The following is a 14,478-nucleotide window of genomic DNA, read 5'->3' on the forward strand; positions in this document are numbered from 1 at the left end:
CCACCCACAGTTCTTGGGAGGAGCAGGGACATTCTTGAAAATCCGAAGAATGTACTGACTGATGGCCACCTGACCCTCTGGTCCCAGATAGAGTTTGAATGCATGCCATATGCTTGCTAGCCAATAGATTCAAAGGTCAATATGGTTAGCCAATAACTTTAAACTGTAACCTTGCTGATGTAACCTGTACCCCTAAAAAGTATGAAAGCTGCTTGTTATAGCCGTTCGGGGTCGCCTTCTAGTCACTTGCCATGAGGGATTGAAAGTCCACCCGATGCACCAGAAAACAAACCTCTTGCGTTTGCATCGAACTCTGTTCTCATGTCTCACTTTGGGGGTCTCCCAGTAGTTAAGACTCACTTAGAGCCTTACAAGGCAAAACAGCACGCATATAAGGCAAATAAATACATTTTACAAACAAACAAAGAATAGAAGAGCTGTCCTTGAGGAAGCCCAGGGGCCCTTGCGATCCTGTTCTACTCCTTCAGCTCTCCTCCCAAGTCTCAACAGTGGCCTCATAAACCACCCGTGGACAGCATTTACACCAGAAAGTCTTTAAAACGAGAAAAAACAAACTGGCGTATCTATTTTCCTTAAATTTAAACTTCCCTTGAAGCCTAAGCTTTGCTTCACTTTAAACATGGCTGTAAATGGCATCTTTTGAGAAATGGAACTTAATCCACGGGCTCGGGTACAGCCCCGTTATCTCCCTCCCTGCAGGCTTCCACAGAAACTCCCAGCATACCTTGGGATTGCGCCCATGTGCCGCTCCATTTACATACTTAATAAACTCACTAGCTTGGCGTCCCTGCACCTTCCCCTGAAATTCTGTGCTGAAGCCAAGGATCTCGCTCCTCCTGTGTGGGTGTCCCCCTGGGGACAGAGCTGCTGGTGGCTGTGTGGGGCTGTCTCCTGGCTGCTGCTGACAGGGCCAGTGTCTCTGTTTCTGATATTTATCCGAAATCCTGCAGTTCCCTCCCCTTCAACGCAAATGAGCTGTGGTCGATGTCTTCTCCCCACACATGCACACAGCATCAACGCAGCTCCACTCTGTGTCTGTCCAGCTCTCTTCTTTTTCAGGAATAAGGTTTGGCAGTGTGCTGATGTTAAAAGAACCTTTAGAACGTCTTTCTGTACTCGCCAGCGCCTGCAATCAATCGGGTTCTTATTTGTTTGGTGTTTTTGAGACAGGGTCTCTCTACTATGTACTCCTGGCTGTCCTGGAACTCACTCTGTAGACCAGGCTGCCCTCAGACTCACAGAGATCCCCCTGCCTCTGCCTCCCAAGTGCTGAGATTAAAGGCGTGCACCATCACACCCAGCTTGCTCCTTTTCTAAATAATAAAGCTGGGAGGTAAAGAGATGGCTCAGTGGCTAAGAATGCTAGCTGCTCTTCCAGAGGACCCCGGTTTGATTCCCAGCGCCGCACGGCAGCTCACAACTGTCTGTAACGTCAATCCAGGGGATCCAACGCCGACTTCTGGCCTCCATGTGCACCAGGCATACATGTGGTGCCCAGATATACAGGCAGTAAAAGACTCAGGCACATAAAATAAAAAATAATAATAAATTAAAAATAAATACTAAAGCTGTTCTTGGGCTCCTGGCTTGCCCATCACTAGCTGAGTAACTTTGAGCAGATGCATTTAACCTCAGCGCTTAGGAGGCAGAGTCAGGTGGATCTCTATGAGTTTGAAGCCAACCTGATCCACACACCGAGTTCGAAGACAGTGAGACCTCTCAATAAAAAGAAGTCAATTAGGTAATTCAGTGGTAGAGCTATCAGGGAGGCAGACCGCTACAATATGAGGCAACCTTTGTTCCAGGTTTCGAAGACTCTCTGATGACACTCTTAGCTTCCAGGTTTGTGGCTGTTAATACATGCCAAAGGTTTTACCTGCTAGTCACAAGGGTTTTAGGCCAGACATAGAGGTGGGCGATAAAAGGCCCCTGAGGGAGCTAAAGATAGCCCGAGATAATTTGCTCCAGGGAGAGCAGCATTCTAGTTTTCTGCAATCCTGAGGTTCCCGTCAGTCAGGCCTGCATCTTCTTCAACACCGACGTTATCTGCCGGTTTCATAATATGGCTCCCAGCTCATGACGGTGCCAGGGCCTCAGCCTCCCATGTGCCGGGATTGTTCCAGCACCACGCTCCTGGCTTAGATCCCTCTTAACGGTCAGGACGATTTTTACGCAGACAATGCTGTGTTTACGGTTGCAGGTGTGCTGGAGGAAAAGCCAGGAGACCACCCTGCCCCACTCTCAAGATTACAGCTTGAAAGACCCTACCCACTCCGTCAAAAGACCTGTCTGTTCCCCACAGGATGGGGGCTCCAGGCTACAGAGACGGAAGGCATTGTCTGGCCCAGGGGGGCTTTGAGACAAGCGTGCCTCTAAGAAGAGAGGACAGCTGGTGTTACAGGGGAGGGCGACACCCTGAACAGATTGAGTCCAGGAGACTCATGGAGTTTCTGGACACCCTGAAGCAGGGCAAGAGAGAACCTCCAGGGCAGTCCCAGAGAATCCCAGGGACAGTCCCCAGAATCCCTTGGGTGTAATCCTGGGGATTCCCTGCACAGAAGGGAGCCCTGCCCCTTGGCTTAGGTTGGGGTGAGACATATGAGAGCTAGATGGGGAGCTGCAGTGGGAGAACATCTTACCCTGTAGCTAGAGAGCTTCCTGGCTCCCCTCGATCCTCCTCCTTCTCCTCCCCGCCCTCTGGCTTCTCTTCCTGTGGAGACAGCTGGTGGAAACTCCTCTTCCTTCATTTTCCTGTGCGTGACTCAGCTAGGCAGTTTCTCCTCAGCCCCCAGACCAGCCTGTCTCCACCCCCACCCCCACCCCCAGCTGACTCTCTTCCCTCAGGGCTCCCCAGAACTGCACATCCCCCCCCCCCATCAATTTCATGTGTGAAGCCGCACTGAAAATCCCTTCCAGGAACTCAGCCTAGGAGGGAAAGGGCACCTGACCTGAGCAGCCACCTGGGGAGGGGCCACCAGCCCTCCTGGTGGGTACCCTGAAGTGTGCAGTGGAGCCTCAGATGGCCACCCTGATCCAGAGCTGAGTGAAAAGGAGCAGTCAGGCAGGAGAGGAGGGAGCTCAGGGAGGAGTTTCCAGAAAGCACAAGGACATAGAAAACACTGGAAATGTTCAGAGGCAGGAGGTGTGGCCAGTATGGAATGCTGCAGGGAGAGGCAGACCAGCCTTGACCCTGGGGAACTGAGAACCTTCCTCACCCTTCATCTCAGCCCACCCAGACAGCCCTAGAAAGCAGCTGCAGAAATGGCCTGTGGTCTAGTCCCTTCCCTGGATGCTGAGGTGGAGGTGGTAGGACTCTCTAGAGCCCAGCCCCAAGTACCCAGCCCAGGTACCCAGCCCAACTCTGTAAAGTCTACTTGTGCCAAGGCCCTGCCCAGAGGCCCAGATAAGAGGCCCTCTGCCTGGAAGCACTTAGAAGCCGGGTTAGATCCAGTTTGTCACCCTGGTTTTGAGAGGCCCCTCTCACGCCACGCCCCCAAGGAAGTTCCCCCAACAAGCTACACTTGAGGCTTGTATCCAGCTGGGCACACCCAAGTTATGTCAACTTCAAAGTCTCCTCCCTGCCAGCCAACCCATTTTCAGCCTCAGTTTCCCCATTTGTAACAAGCTGCCCTGCTACCTGATTGCTGAGAGGACCTGATGTCTGGGGCACAATAGATGTCTGTGCCACCAAGGCCCAGTTCAGCGATTAGCAGATGTGGCTCAACCTTTGAACAAGCCCAGCTACTGGGACCTCCAGTTCACCTGTCCATGGAGTGCCGACCACTTCTGCTGGACAGAGCCGTCCCTGAGACCCAGTACTTGTCACTGCAAGCTGAGGACCTGTTACAAGCAGAGCAGGGCGAGGGAGGAAGTCCCTGCTTCTGCTCTGGACTTGAGCAGTTAGCCCTTGGCCAGGTAAACAAGAAAGGTTGAAAGCCAGGTGTGCTGTCCTCTGGGTCTGTCTTTTCAGAACCCAGCCTGAGAAGGGCTACAGGGGAGTCAGTCACTCGGTAGGGACCTCAGTCATTCTGCCCATGCTCCAAAGGTTAGAGGCAGAGCAGGGAGGACTGAGACCCTGAGAGAAGACAACATAGGAGATAACACCCCTTACCTTGGCAAGCTGACCACAGTGCCAACCCCAGGGTGACCAGAGTCCCCTTCAACCTTAGTCTGCCTGTGTTCCCCTTAACACCAGTTGAGAGCGGGTGACCCACCTCTCATGCCCGCCATTCTCCTTCAAGACTCAAACTCACGCCAAGTGATCTGCCACTTCACAGCCACCCAGCCCAGCTTCCTGTGTCTTGCTGGCAGGCCACCATGCAGGGCCTTTTCCCTGCTTCTCCTTTTGGAATGAATCCCCCCCCCCCTTTCCCACTGATTCAGCCCTTGGCTTGTGCCTTCCATGAGCCACATCTGAAAGTTCCAACCACCCCAACCACTGGACTTCAGCCATGTCCTTAGTTGGGCACCGGGATACTTTTCCTTGGCCTAGGCATCTTGGCCATTTTCCTTGGCCACAGCTGGGCAGAGCCGGCGGGACTTGACACACATCTCCAGCAGCCTCTGGAGGCTAGAAGCTAGCTTTCCATCATCTTGATCCATGGCCTAAGAAGCCATAGCCCCCAGCCTGGTAGATACCTGCCTGGGGCCAAGTGTCTTATCAGGAACAGACAGAAGGCCTAGATCATGGCGCGCACACAAACACCAGGGCACTTCTTGCTGCTGAGAATTCCCTAAGCCAAGCCCTGGGGTAGGAGCTTCTGTGGCCCAGCACAGGGTGCTGCCTCAGTGGTCAGTTAGTGCCTGCCCTCCCCCACCCCGTGATCCAGTGAGCCACAAGTGTGGCTGCAGCCAAGGGGAGGTGGGGGATGACTCAGCCCTGACACATCAGCTTCCAGAAAAGGAGACAGCCACCCGTTCACCAACACAGGAAGGGCCGTCGACTCTGTTAGCTGAGTTGGTGCAATGTGCATTTTCGTGTCCTCACTCTCTGGTTGAATGGGGCCGGACAGACCAGACGCAAGCCTAGGAAGCAAGCAGGGAGAGTGAGGTGGGGTAAGGGCACTGAAGTTACTCCTTGGCCTCTCGAACAACACAACACCCAGTAGGCCTCTTGCCAAAGATACCCAGCAACACTTGAGACAAGATAGAGGTGACAGGAGAAGAGAACAGGCCCCGGGCTTTAATTCTGACCCTCACCATGTCTTGCCAAGTACATGGGAATTTTGATATAATTGAACAGTCCACCTGCAACGGATCTGCCCTGTCCTTTGAGAAACGTTACAGATCCTTAAGGTGGCCAAGGAACTAGTAAGTCCAGCCTCCTCCTGTCCTAGGTAGGGTCTCTTTCATCAAGGTTTTATCTCCCTGGCACTCCCTTCCCCAGGGGCAAGCCTACTGTCTGAAGATCTCTTTGAGGGCAGAATTCTGTGCAAGGGAAAGGACTAGAGCCTGCAGGTAAAGCTGCTTGCTGCCCAGACTGATGACTGGGGTTCAGGCCTAAGGACTGTGATGGGAGGAGACAACTGACACCTGCAAGCTGTCCTCTGGCTTCTGCACATGCACTGTGGCACGTATGCTCGCACATGTGCGTGTGCGTGCACGCAGACATGCAAATTGGTGTGAAGAAAGTTTCTTTTAAGAAAAATAGAGGGACGGTGAAGCTGGCTCAGCCGTTAGGAATGTGAGTGTTGTTCTTCCTGAAGATTGGTTAGTTTAGATCCCAGACCCACAATATAGGGCTCACCATGGGCTGTAGCTCCAGGGAGCCATGCTTCTGGCTTCTGCAGGCACATGCACATCCTACCGTGTCCCCCCTGACTCACACACATATAACCTAGATCAATAAAGTATTTTTTTAAAACTAAACCAGTGCACGCGTTCCTGAACATGTGAACTTAGCTGCAGATAAAGTAATTCAGAGCCCCGCATCCCATCATCAGTCACTGAGGCACATGGAAGCCGTCCTCTCCTTATGTCTGCATTTGTCTCTCTTCAAGTACCTCTTGTCTTTCTGCTTTGAAAATATACTTACTAGCTTTGTTTTGCTTTGACTCATCCAGAAATTATTTTCTGAGGCAGAGGCCAAGGAGCAGGGTGCCTCCTGACTCTAGGGGCTCAGGCCCTGCCAGCAACATCCGTTCGTTCCCTGCTACTGATGGCTCACTGACTCACTGGGCAAACATCTTCACTCCTTGGCCCAGGCATGGGAGGGGACCAACGTTACAAACCCCGGCCGAGATGGGAAGGGAAGACGGATGTCATCGTCCCCACAGAAGGAAGTAGAGCTCATGAGGAGGACCTAAAGGGCTGGCCAGCCCTTCATACCCTATCCCAGCATGGACAGTCTGAGCACAGATCTGCTGGACAGATAAGCGCTCTCGTGCAAAGTGTCCAGAGGAAGAACTTCTGGAAGGACTTACTCCCACAGAGCTTGGCATAGCTTTCTCATCTCCCAGACGGCAGATCAGGCACTGGCTCCATCCATCACAACCGGGGTCTGGAGCTGGGGGAGGGGTGCGTCTAGGAACAACTCACTGTGGCGAAGGATTCAGTATAGCATCCAGTACCTGTCCCACCTCACCCATCGGACCCTGGGAGTCAGCATACAGATTTCCTGAAGCCTAGTGAACAGCATCAGGCCAGCCACTGTCTCTCTCTAGGGATCCTGATATCACAGGTAATGAATGGGAATTTGACATCTATTTCATTTGCAAATAAGGCAAGGTAATAAAGTGTCCGTGGACGGACCGAAGTGAGACACCAGCTGGAGAGGCAGCAAGAAGGCTGGAAGCCCAGGAAGGGGGCAGCAGATCTGCAGGCCCGGGAAGGCGGCTTGAGTCGGGGTCGATGGATAGGAGAGCTGCATCCTGGGGAGATTGCGGCTGGCTACAGCATTAGGAGTGGTCCTCCAAGTCCAGGCTGAAGACGTCCCTGCCTGGGGAAGTAAGATACAAAGGGGCAAATCAGGAGCCAGCCTTGTGTTACCTTGGGATACACAGGTGAGTGCAGTGCGTGGGTGCCCTGAGGCAGGGGCTGGAGGTGCCTGACAGGCACATGAGGAAAGGTCACACGCCATAAACAAGGTTACTGCCCATAAACAAGGCAGTGGGTCCTGTCAAGCTGGGAAGCAAACTGGATGAGGGCAGTCATAGCTTCCTGTCTAGCAATAGTGCATAGGGCAGACGTTGTGTAAGAACTGGATGTTCTAAACTCATCATTCAGGCTGCGTGTTGTGCAAGCAACCCAATCCTGGGGGGAAGCTAGAGTGACTGTTGGCCAGCGCCCCAACATAGGGGTACTAGCGGCCATGCAACAGCAGCCTTGCTGTTCCCAGGGAACCCTGGGATCAAGAATGAAGAGGAAGTCAGCAAACCCTGGGGTCACCTGGGACGGGATGCACTTTGTTTAGATGTGGAGTGGGGGGTCTATCTGGGAATGGCTCAGCACCCAGAAAGGAAATAGTTGGTGTAGCTTTCAGGGTCAGACCCAGAAGAGACAATCCCTCCCCTGGGCCCCAGTGTCCTCTATAAAGCAGGGGTTTCTGTGCTCAGCTCACAGAGGCTGAGAAAGTCAGAGGAGCCCAGGACAGCCAGGCGCTTATATGGGTGTGTTTGTCCCCTGAAGATTAGTCACAGGTCACCTAGTACCCGACTTAGATCTGTGATTTAGATGTAAAGGGATGAAAGAATTAGCTTGCCTCTGAAGACAAAATTAGAATTTTTGTTAAACGTATTTTGTAGCGTGTGTGTGTGCGCGCGCTCTCTCTCTCTCCTACCATGTGAGCTCTCCCACTAGACTTAGTGGCAGGCATCTTTACCCACTGAGCCATCTCAATGACCCATAGTAGGACTATTTTTTAATTTTTATATTTTATTTTTTAGATTTATTTATTTTATCTTACACGTAAGTGTTTTTGCGTGCCTGGAGCTTGTGGCGGTCAGGGCCTTTGTAACTGGAGTTAAGGACGGTGTGAACCCGGAACCAGACCTCTGGGAAAGCAACAAGTATTCTGACTCACCGAGCCATCTCTCTAGCTCCCCACAGCAGGATTCTCAAAGGGACTTGAGCATCTCTCTACTCGTGTCAAGTCTGATGCTCGGCGAGCTGTCGAGGGAGACCACGTGCATTTCGGTCATGAATGCGCGTGAACGTGGAGCTGAAGCCCCAGAGAATGTGGTTGGTGGAGTTCACTGGCTCTGTAAGCAGGATAATGGGGACTGAGCAAATACACGCTGGTGTTTAAGGGCCGTCATGTGACTCTGAGCACGTCGCTGTCACAGGCTGAGTGTCAACCCTGAAAACTCATAGGTGAAGAGTCCCATAAAATACAGTGACCTGAGTCGGGAGGATGAGCAGAGGTAGGGTCACCATAGCTGGGGTGCTCCATAATCATCGAGTGACCTCTTGATACCGCCCTGTTAGCCACCTGGCATCTCTTTCTATCCTACAACCTGCGGGGCATGCCTTATGCCCACATATTTTAATGACCTGGCTTCTCAGAGTTTCTGGGCCATCATCTGGGTATGACAGGGCAGAGTGGGTTGTCCATAGTTGATCAGGAGACTGAAGACCAGTATGGAAACAGGGAGAGACATTCAGGGAGCCAGGAAGACCAAGTTGGGAGTGGTGGGGTGCCTCAGGAACGACTGGGACCAATAGGGTTGTTGAGAGCTGGCCCACAGCCATGTCCCTTCACTTCAGCATGACATTTGTCAGTCCGTGTTATAACCTACCTCAGAACGCTTTCCCGAGACCTGGGATCCCACAGCCAAAGCCAGCGGAGAGGACGTGTGGGCTCCATTCGCATCACCTGAAGAACACAGATGGAGTGTCGGCCCTAACCTACGCGTTCTGCACTTCTTCACTCCAGACCTCTCCCCCTACTTGCCCCCACCCCCTAAACGTCTAAAGACTCAAGACCAGTAAGAATAAAGATGCACTCCTTCAGAGGCAATGGTGGGACCAATCACCTTACACTCAAAGCCTCAATGGGGTACATGAAGGGATGCCTTTGGGCACCCGTCCCTACCCCACCCCCAAATCCTAATACCCAGACTGTAGTTCCAATGACTGCAGAACCCCCTTTTGCAAAAGGTGACCCAACGGCATCAAAAATTCCAAGACCCATGGCCTTCCCGCCTTCATTGCACCAAGCAATGTGAGAAGTCGTACACATGTCTTTCAGCTATGCTCTGATGGGGCAACCAGAGGCCTGGAACAGAAGAAGAGGTCTCTGTGTGCATCAAGGCGTGGAGGGGTAGAGTTGTGGCTTGGACTCATCGGAGGTCAGCGGAAAAGCCCAGTTAATGTCTCTGGGCATGGTTCCTGATCCTATCATGGCTGGCCAGGGGGCTGGGGTAAGGAAGGCTACCAAACACTTAGTGATCCGTGCGCAGCTGTCTAGTTCAGAGCCCAGCCACGAGGGGCCAGCATTTGTGCAGAGGAAGAAGGCAGGGGCAAGATGAGCACTGGTGCCTGCAACCTCATGCTGGGCGGCCCCCACCAGGAAGGCTTGTCTAGATGTGTACTGCTTCCTAATGGCTGACTACACCAAGCCCTTGACCACCAGTCTAATGGCTGTGTGGATTGCCATGTGTTTAATGGGGGTATATTTCAGAGCAGTGGAAAGTAATGAGCTGGAGTCGGGGATGTCTTTGTTAGATAGACAGAGAAAGGGTACTTGTGAACTCTCAACAATATGGCTGCCTCAACAATACCAGCATGATGATGATACTGGTTGATAGGTCGGCTCAGACACGAGTAAGTCCATAAGGTCCTAGCCCTTATGGACTAGTGACTGCAGAGAGAAGAAGACTCCATTTCCAGCACGGATGGCTCCCCCACAGGCTATCCTGTGCTAAGTGGTCAGCCTGGACACCAAGTCTCCTGGACACTGGTCAGTGCAAGCTAAACGAACTGAGTAGGGGCTTGAGAGATGGCTCTGCAGTTAAGAACACTTGCTTTTCCAGTGTACCCTGGTTTGTTCCCAGCACCCACATGGCAGCTCGCAACCATCTGTAACTCCGTCAGATGATCTGACACACTCTTCCGGCCTCCGCAGGCACTTCGTGCACATGGTGCACAGACATACACCTAAATGCAGGCAAAAATATCCATACGTGTAAAGTAAAATAGAATAAGCATATTTTAAATGGACTCAGAGGGTTATACATACACATATGAATATATAAATATATACATATAATGTGTATATACTTGTAACAATAAATCAAAGAAGGGATCGTGAATTTGGGGGTACTAGTGAAGAGTTGGTGAGAGGAGGGAGGGGCGGGAGTGCTATAGCTGAAGTGCTGATGTGTGAATTTTTCAAAAAAATACATGTGTGTGAGTATAAGTGTGTACGGATGTGAGAGTGTTTGCATGTGAGTATGTGTGTGAAAGTTTGTGAATGTGTGTGTGTGAACATGTGTGTGCATAAGTGAGACAGATGTAGTGCTCATGTGTGAAGGTCTCGGAAAAATCCGTGTGTGTGAATGGGGGGGGGTATGAGTGTGTGTGAGTGTGAGTATGTGTGTGTGAGTGTGAGTATGTGTGTGAGTGCATGTGAGTGTGTGAATGTATGTGAATGTGAGTGTGTGTGTGTGTGTGTGTAAGTGTGTGTATGTGTGAACAAGTTAGAAATACAGGAAAGTACATAGTGAGTCAAAGGTTTCCGTAGAAATGCAAGGGTGGACGTGCTATAAAATCCTAGCCCTGGCAAGAGAGAGAGAGAGAGAGAGAGAGAGAGAGAGAGAGAGAGAGAGAGAGAGAGCACTGAAAATGAAGGAGAAATGACCTCATCTCCAGAGGTACAAATCTGGGGGCAGAGAACACAGAGTGAAATTCCGAGGGGTCTCGAGTGTTTCCTGGCTGGCGGCTCCAGGGTACGTAAGAACGAAAACTCACCGGGCTATAAAACAAGACTTGGTTACACATCAGCTAAATGCATACATTGTTTTATTAGTCCCTGTGTTCCATAAAGCTACTGGCATCATGAAAGCTGACGTGTCTTGGCTGTGGGCCATCAGCCAGGTGTAGCTAACAAAGACGGAGCTGTGCTGCCGAGGAGATCCAAGCGTAGGTGCCCGTGAGCCTCCGTACCGTCTTCAGGGTGCCCCGTTTAACATGCTGCTGCTCCACTGACACTCAGGGCTGCAGCACCAGAACTCATACATGGGCCACGCATGTTCTCTTCACAAGACACAGTAGGGCCTTAGGACCTTACACCTGAGGCCACTTTAATGGTAAGATTCCCAGTAAGACGCCCCAAGGCAAGATCATGCCCTAAAGAGATGGGGAAAACGTCTACCTGTCCGCTGGTGAGACCGACATTCTCCAAGTGTCTGTGCCCGTGAAGGACTGCAAATGTACATCCCGTATTGATCTTAGGGCTGTAGATGAATTTCAGCGAGTAGGCGAATTCACGAACACAGAATCTGCAGATCTGAGATAATGCTCTGATGTGTTGTGCAATATCCAAACCAACAGGATCGAGCGTCTGACCTAAGTCCTTGGCCAATCAACCTGCCCACTGTCCCTTTTCACAGCAGATGCTTGGTCCTTGCTCTCACCTGACCTCCCCCAACCACCTCCACCCCCTGCCTTGGGTCAGGGATGGGTCCTCGCCAGTGTCTACCTCCTGCAGGCGAGGTACTCTCAGAACGTTCGTGGAGACACACGGGAGAAAGGGAGGGTGCAAAGGGCTGCTGTGAGGGGCATGGAGGCCTTTGAGGGCTGCACAGCACAGCTCATAGTCAGTTGGGTAGGAGCTTAGGGCTAGAACCAGTGAAGACCTTCTCACTAACGCCAAGGTAACTGGACGGTCCTTGTCTTTGTTAGACACCTGTTCAAGGCTGCTGGGAAGACGAGTGGTGTGCTCACCTGCTTTTATTTCCTTCTGTAACACCATCAGAGGGAGTCTCAGAGAACCCAGGAGGAAGAGAAAAGAAACTGTTTGCAAAGGCAAAAGATAAAAAGAAACCCGGATGATAGAGGGAATGAAACCAAGTCTGCTGTTTCCTGGGGTCCCGGCCTGCAGTGTCCCCTCTGCCTGCAGGAGTCACCTGCTGTACCTGCTGTTTGTCTGGGCCTTGTACACCAGGCTAACCATGCTGCCCAGCTGGAAGCCTTCTTTCTTGGAAACACCCACGCCTGCTTGCTTTGTTCCCAGTGAAGCTCAAGCTGGCAGTGCCGAGGTCTGCTCCGCCCTTGGTCTGATCACAGTCAGTCCCTGGTTCCTGATGAGGCAGGAGTGAGCTCTCCTCAGGTGGTGGCCTCAACATGTCCGCATGGGGCACAGCTCAGTGTGGGCAGGTGTGTGGGCCTCTGCCTGAGTGCGCAGTCAGCACGAGGCATGGGTGGCTGGTGGAGGCCTGCGTGTCTGTAGGCATCTAGTGTTGAGCTCTGAGGAGGGATGTCTGCACTTCCGGCTGTGAGGACAGACTCACACTCCAGGATGTGTGCTGCCCAGAGCTATGGTTACTAGAAAGAAACTTCTAAAGTCATGGGGAGCCCAGAGAAAGCACATCTCTGAGGCCACTTTGGTAACCCACCAGAGGGTGACAGTCAAGGGGAGAGAGAGAAAGAGATAGAGAGAGAGAGAGAGAGAGAGAGAGAGAGGGATAAAGAGAGAGAGAGATAGAGAGAGAGATAGAATCAGACAAGGACAGAGACAGAGAGAGACACAAAGACACACAGAGAGACAGAGACAGAGAGAGATACACAGAGACAGAGAGGCAGAAAGATAGAGACAGACAGGAAGACAGAGACAGAGAGACACACAGAGAAAGACAGAGACACAGAGAGAGACAGAAAGAGATACACAGAGACAGAAACAGAGAGGCAGACATAGAGAGACATAGAGACATAGAGAGACACAGAGATAGACAGAGACACAGAGATAGAGAGAGATACACAGAGACAGAGACAGAGAGGCAGACGGAGGCAGACACAGAGACAGAGACAGAGACATAGAGACAGAGACAGAGAGGAGAAAGAGAGAATATGGTGGCACAAGCCTGAAATCCTACTACTTTCCAAGGGCCGAGACAGGAGAATTAATATTTCTAAGGTACACAGTGCAACAACTCACAAAGCAAGCAAAAAGGGAATGGGACAATGGGACAGGCCTGAGGACAGCAGCAGCACTCAGGCAGGGAACATTCCTGAGAGCCCAAGCTGAGGTTCCAGGAAAGCCCCACTCCTCCAGGACCCAGAGCTGCAAACTGCCACATCTCTGACCCCTGATCCCAGCTACCAATGAGCTACTCTGCCTGCCTCACCCTACTCTGCTTCTCATGGCCTGGCCTGACCCTGAGGTACAGCTCCAAAGGGCCCACACCTCCCTCAGGAGCCTCTGTGGAAGACCCTGGAAAAATGACACAGTTCCCTCACACAGCCACTGCCCTCTCATGGAGGGACTCAAGGGGATGAGGGATAGTAGTCAGGCTGAGGCCAGCCAGGCCAGAGCCACATTCCTCCTTTTGGGTAAATAAACACACCCTCTGACCAAAGGCAGCCCAAGATAGAGATGAATTAACCTCCGACCTCTTCCCAGAAGGTGCCAGACCTAGGTGATGTTGGGTAACCAGAATTGCAGCTCAGCTCAGACAGAAGGTCTGGGTGCTAAGGTTGAGTAGCGCTGAGTGGCTCCTCAGGTGGCTGCAAGGACTGTGCATTCTAAGAACAGCCGAGTCCTGCAGGAACTGCCAAGACTTACATCCCAGGCTGGGCAGTGTCCAAGAGCCAGTCAGCACCTGCCCTGACAGTGCACACCGAGCACTCAGGGGGCATCCCAACACTGGCTAGCTATCAAAGGTTGCTTTTGCCCCTGGGCTTGAGATGATGGGGCCAAGCCCGGGGCGCAGAATACTGAGATGGTCGTTTACAGGCAAACAAGGGTGGGCTTAGTCTCATGCGGCGGGAGAGCACATTAACACCCCCAGGCATGATATCGAGTCCAGGATAGAAATAGCTACAGGAGATCTAGAGCCCTTCACTCGAGGCACCAGTAAGTGGAGAACCTTTATTCATGTTCATAAACCTTCTAGAGGTTCTCAAGCTAGAGAAACTGAAACTCTGCTGGGGAAACTAAAACTCCATAGGCACCTGGCTCAGGTAGGGAGAGCACTTCTGCAGGTCCTCAGGACAGAGCTAGAAACTGGAAAGAGCTATATCTGGGGAAGTACGGACATCGGACATCGGAGGACTAAGCAACCTAGAACAGGGCTCCCGTGTGGGAGGCAAAGCGGGACCAGAGATGGCAGGGAACCTGATCAACTCGTGAGTCCACCAGATGGCCATCGCGGGGGACAGACAAGGAACGTGTTAGGGAGCCTCGGTAGGGCCTGACATTGAGGTCAGAGGCAAAAGGGCCATTCCCAGTAGGTCTCCAGACGAGCCCTGGAATGTCCCATTCCTTCCCATCTCTCCGCCTTTGCAGAGAAGCCAGACCCG

Source organism: Rattus norvegicus, chromosome 6 (genome assembly GCF_036323735.1).
Source record: "Rattus norvegicus strain BN/NHsdMcwi chromosome 6, GRCr8, whole genome shotgun sequence".
NCBI lineage: Eukaryota > Metazoa > Chordata > Mammalia > Rodentia > Muridae > Rattus > Rattus norvegicus.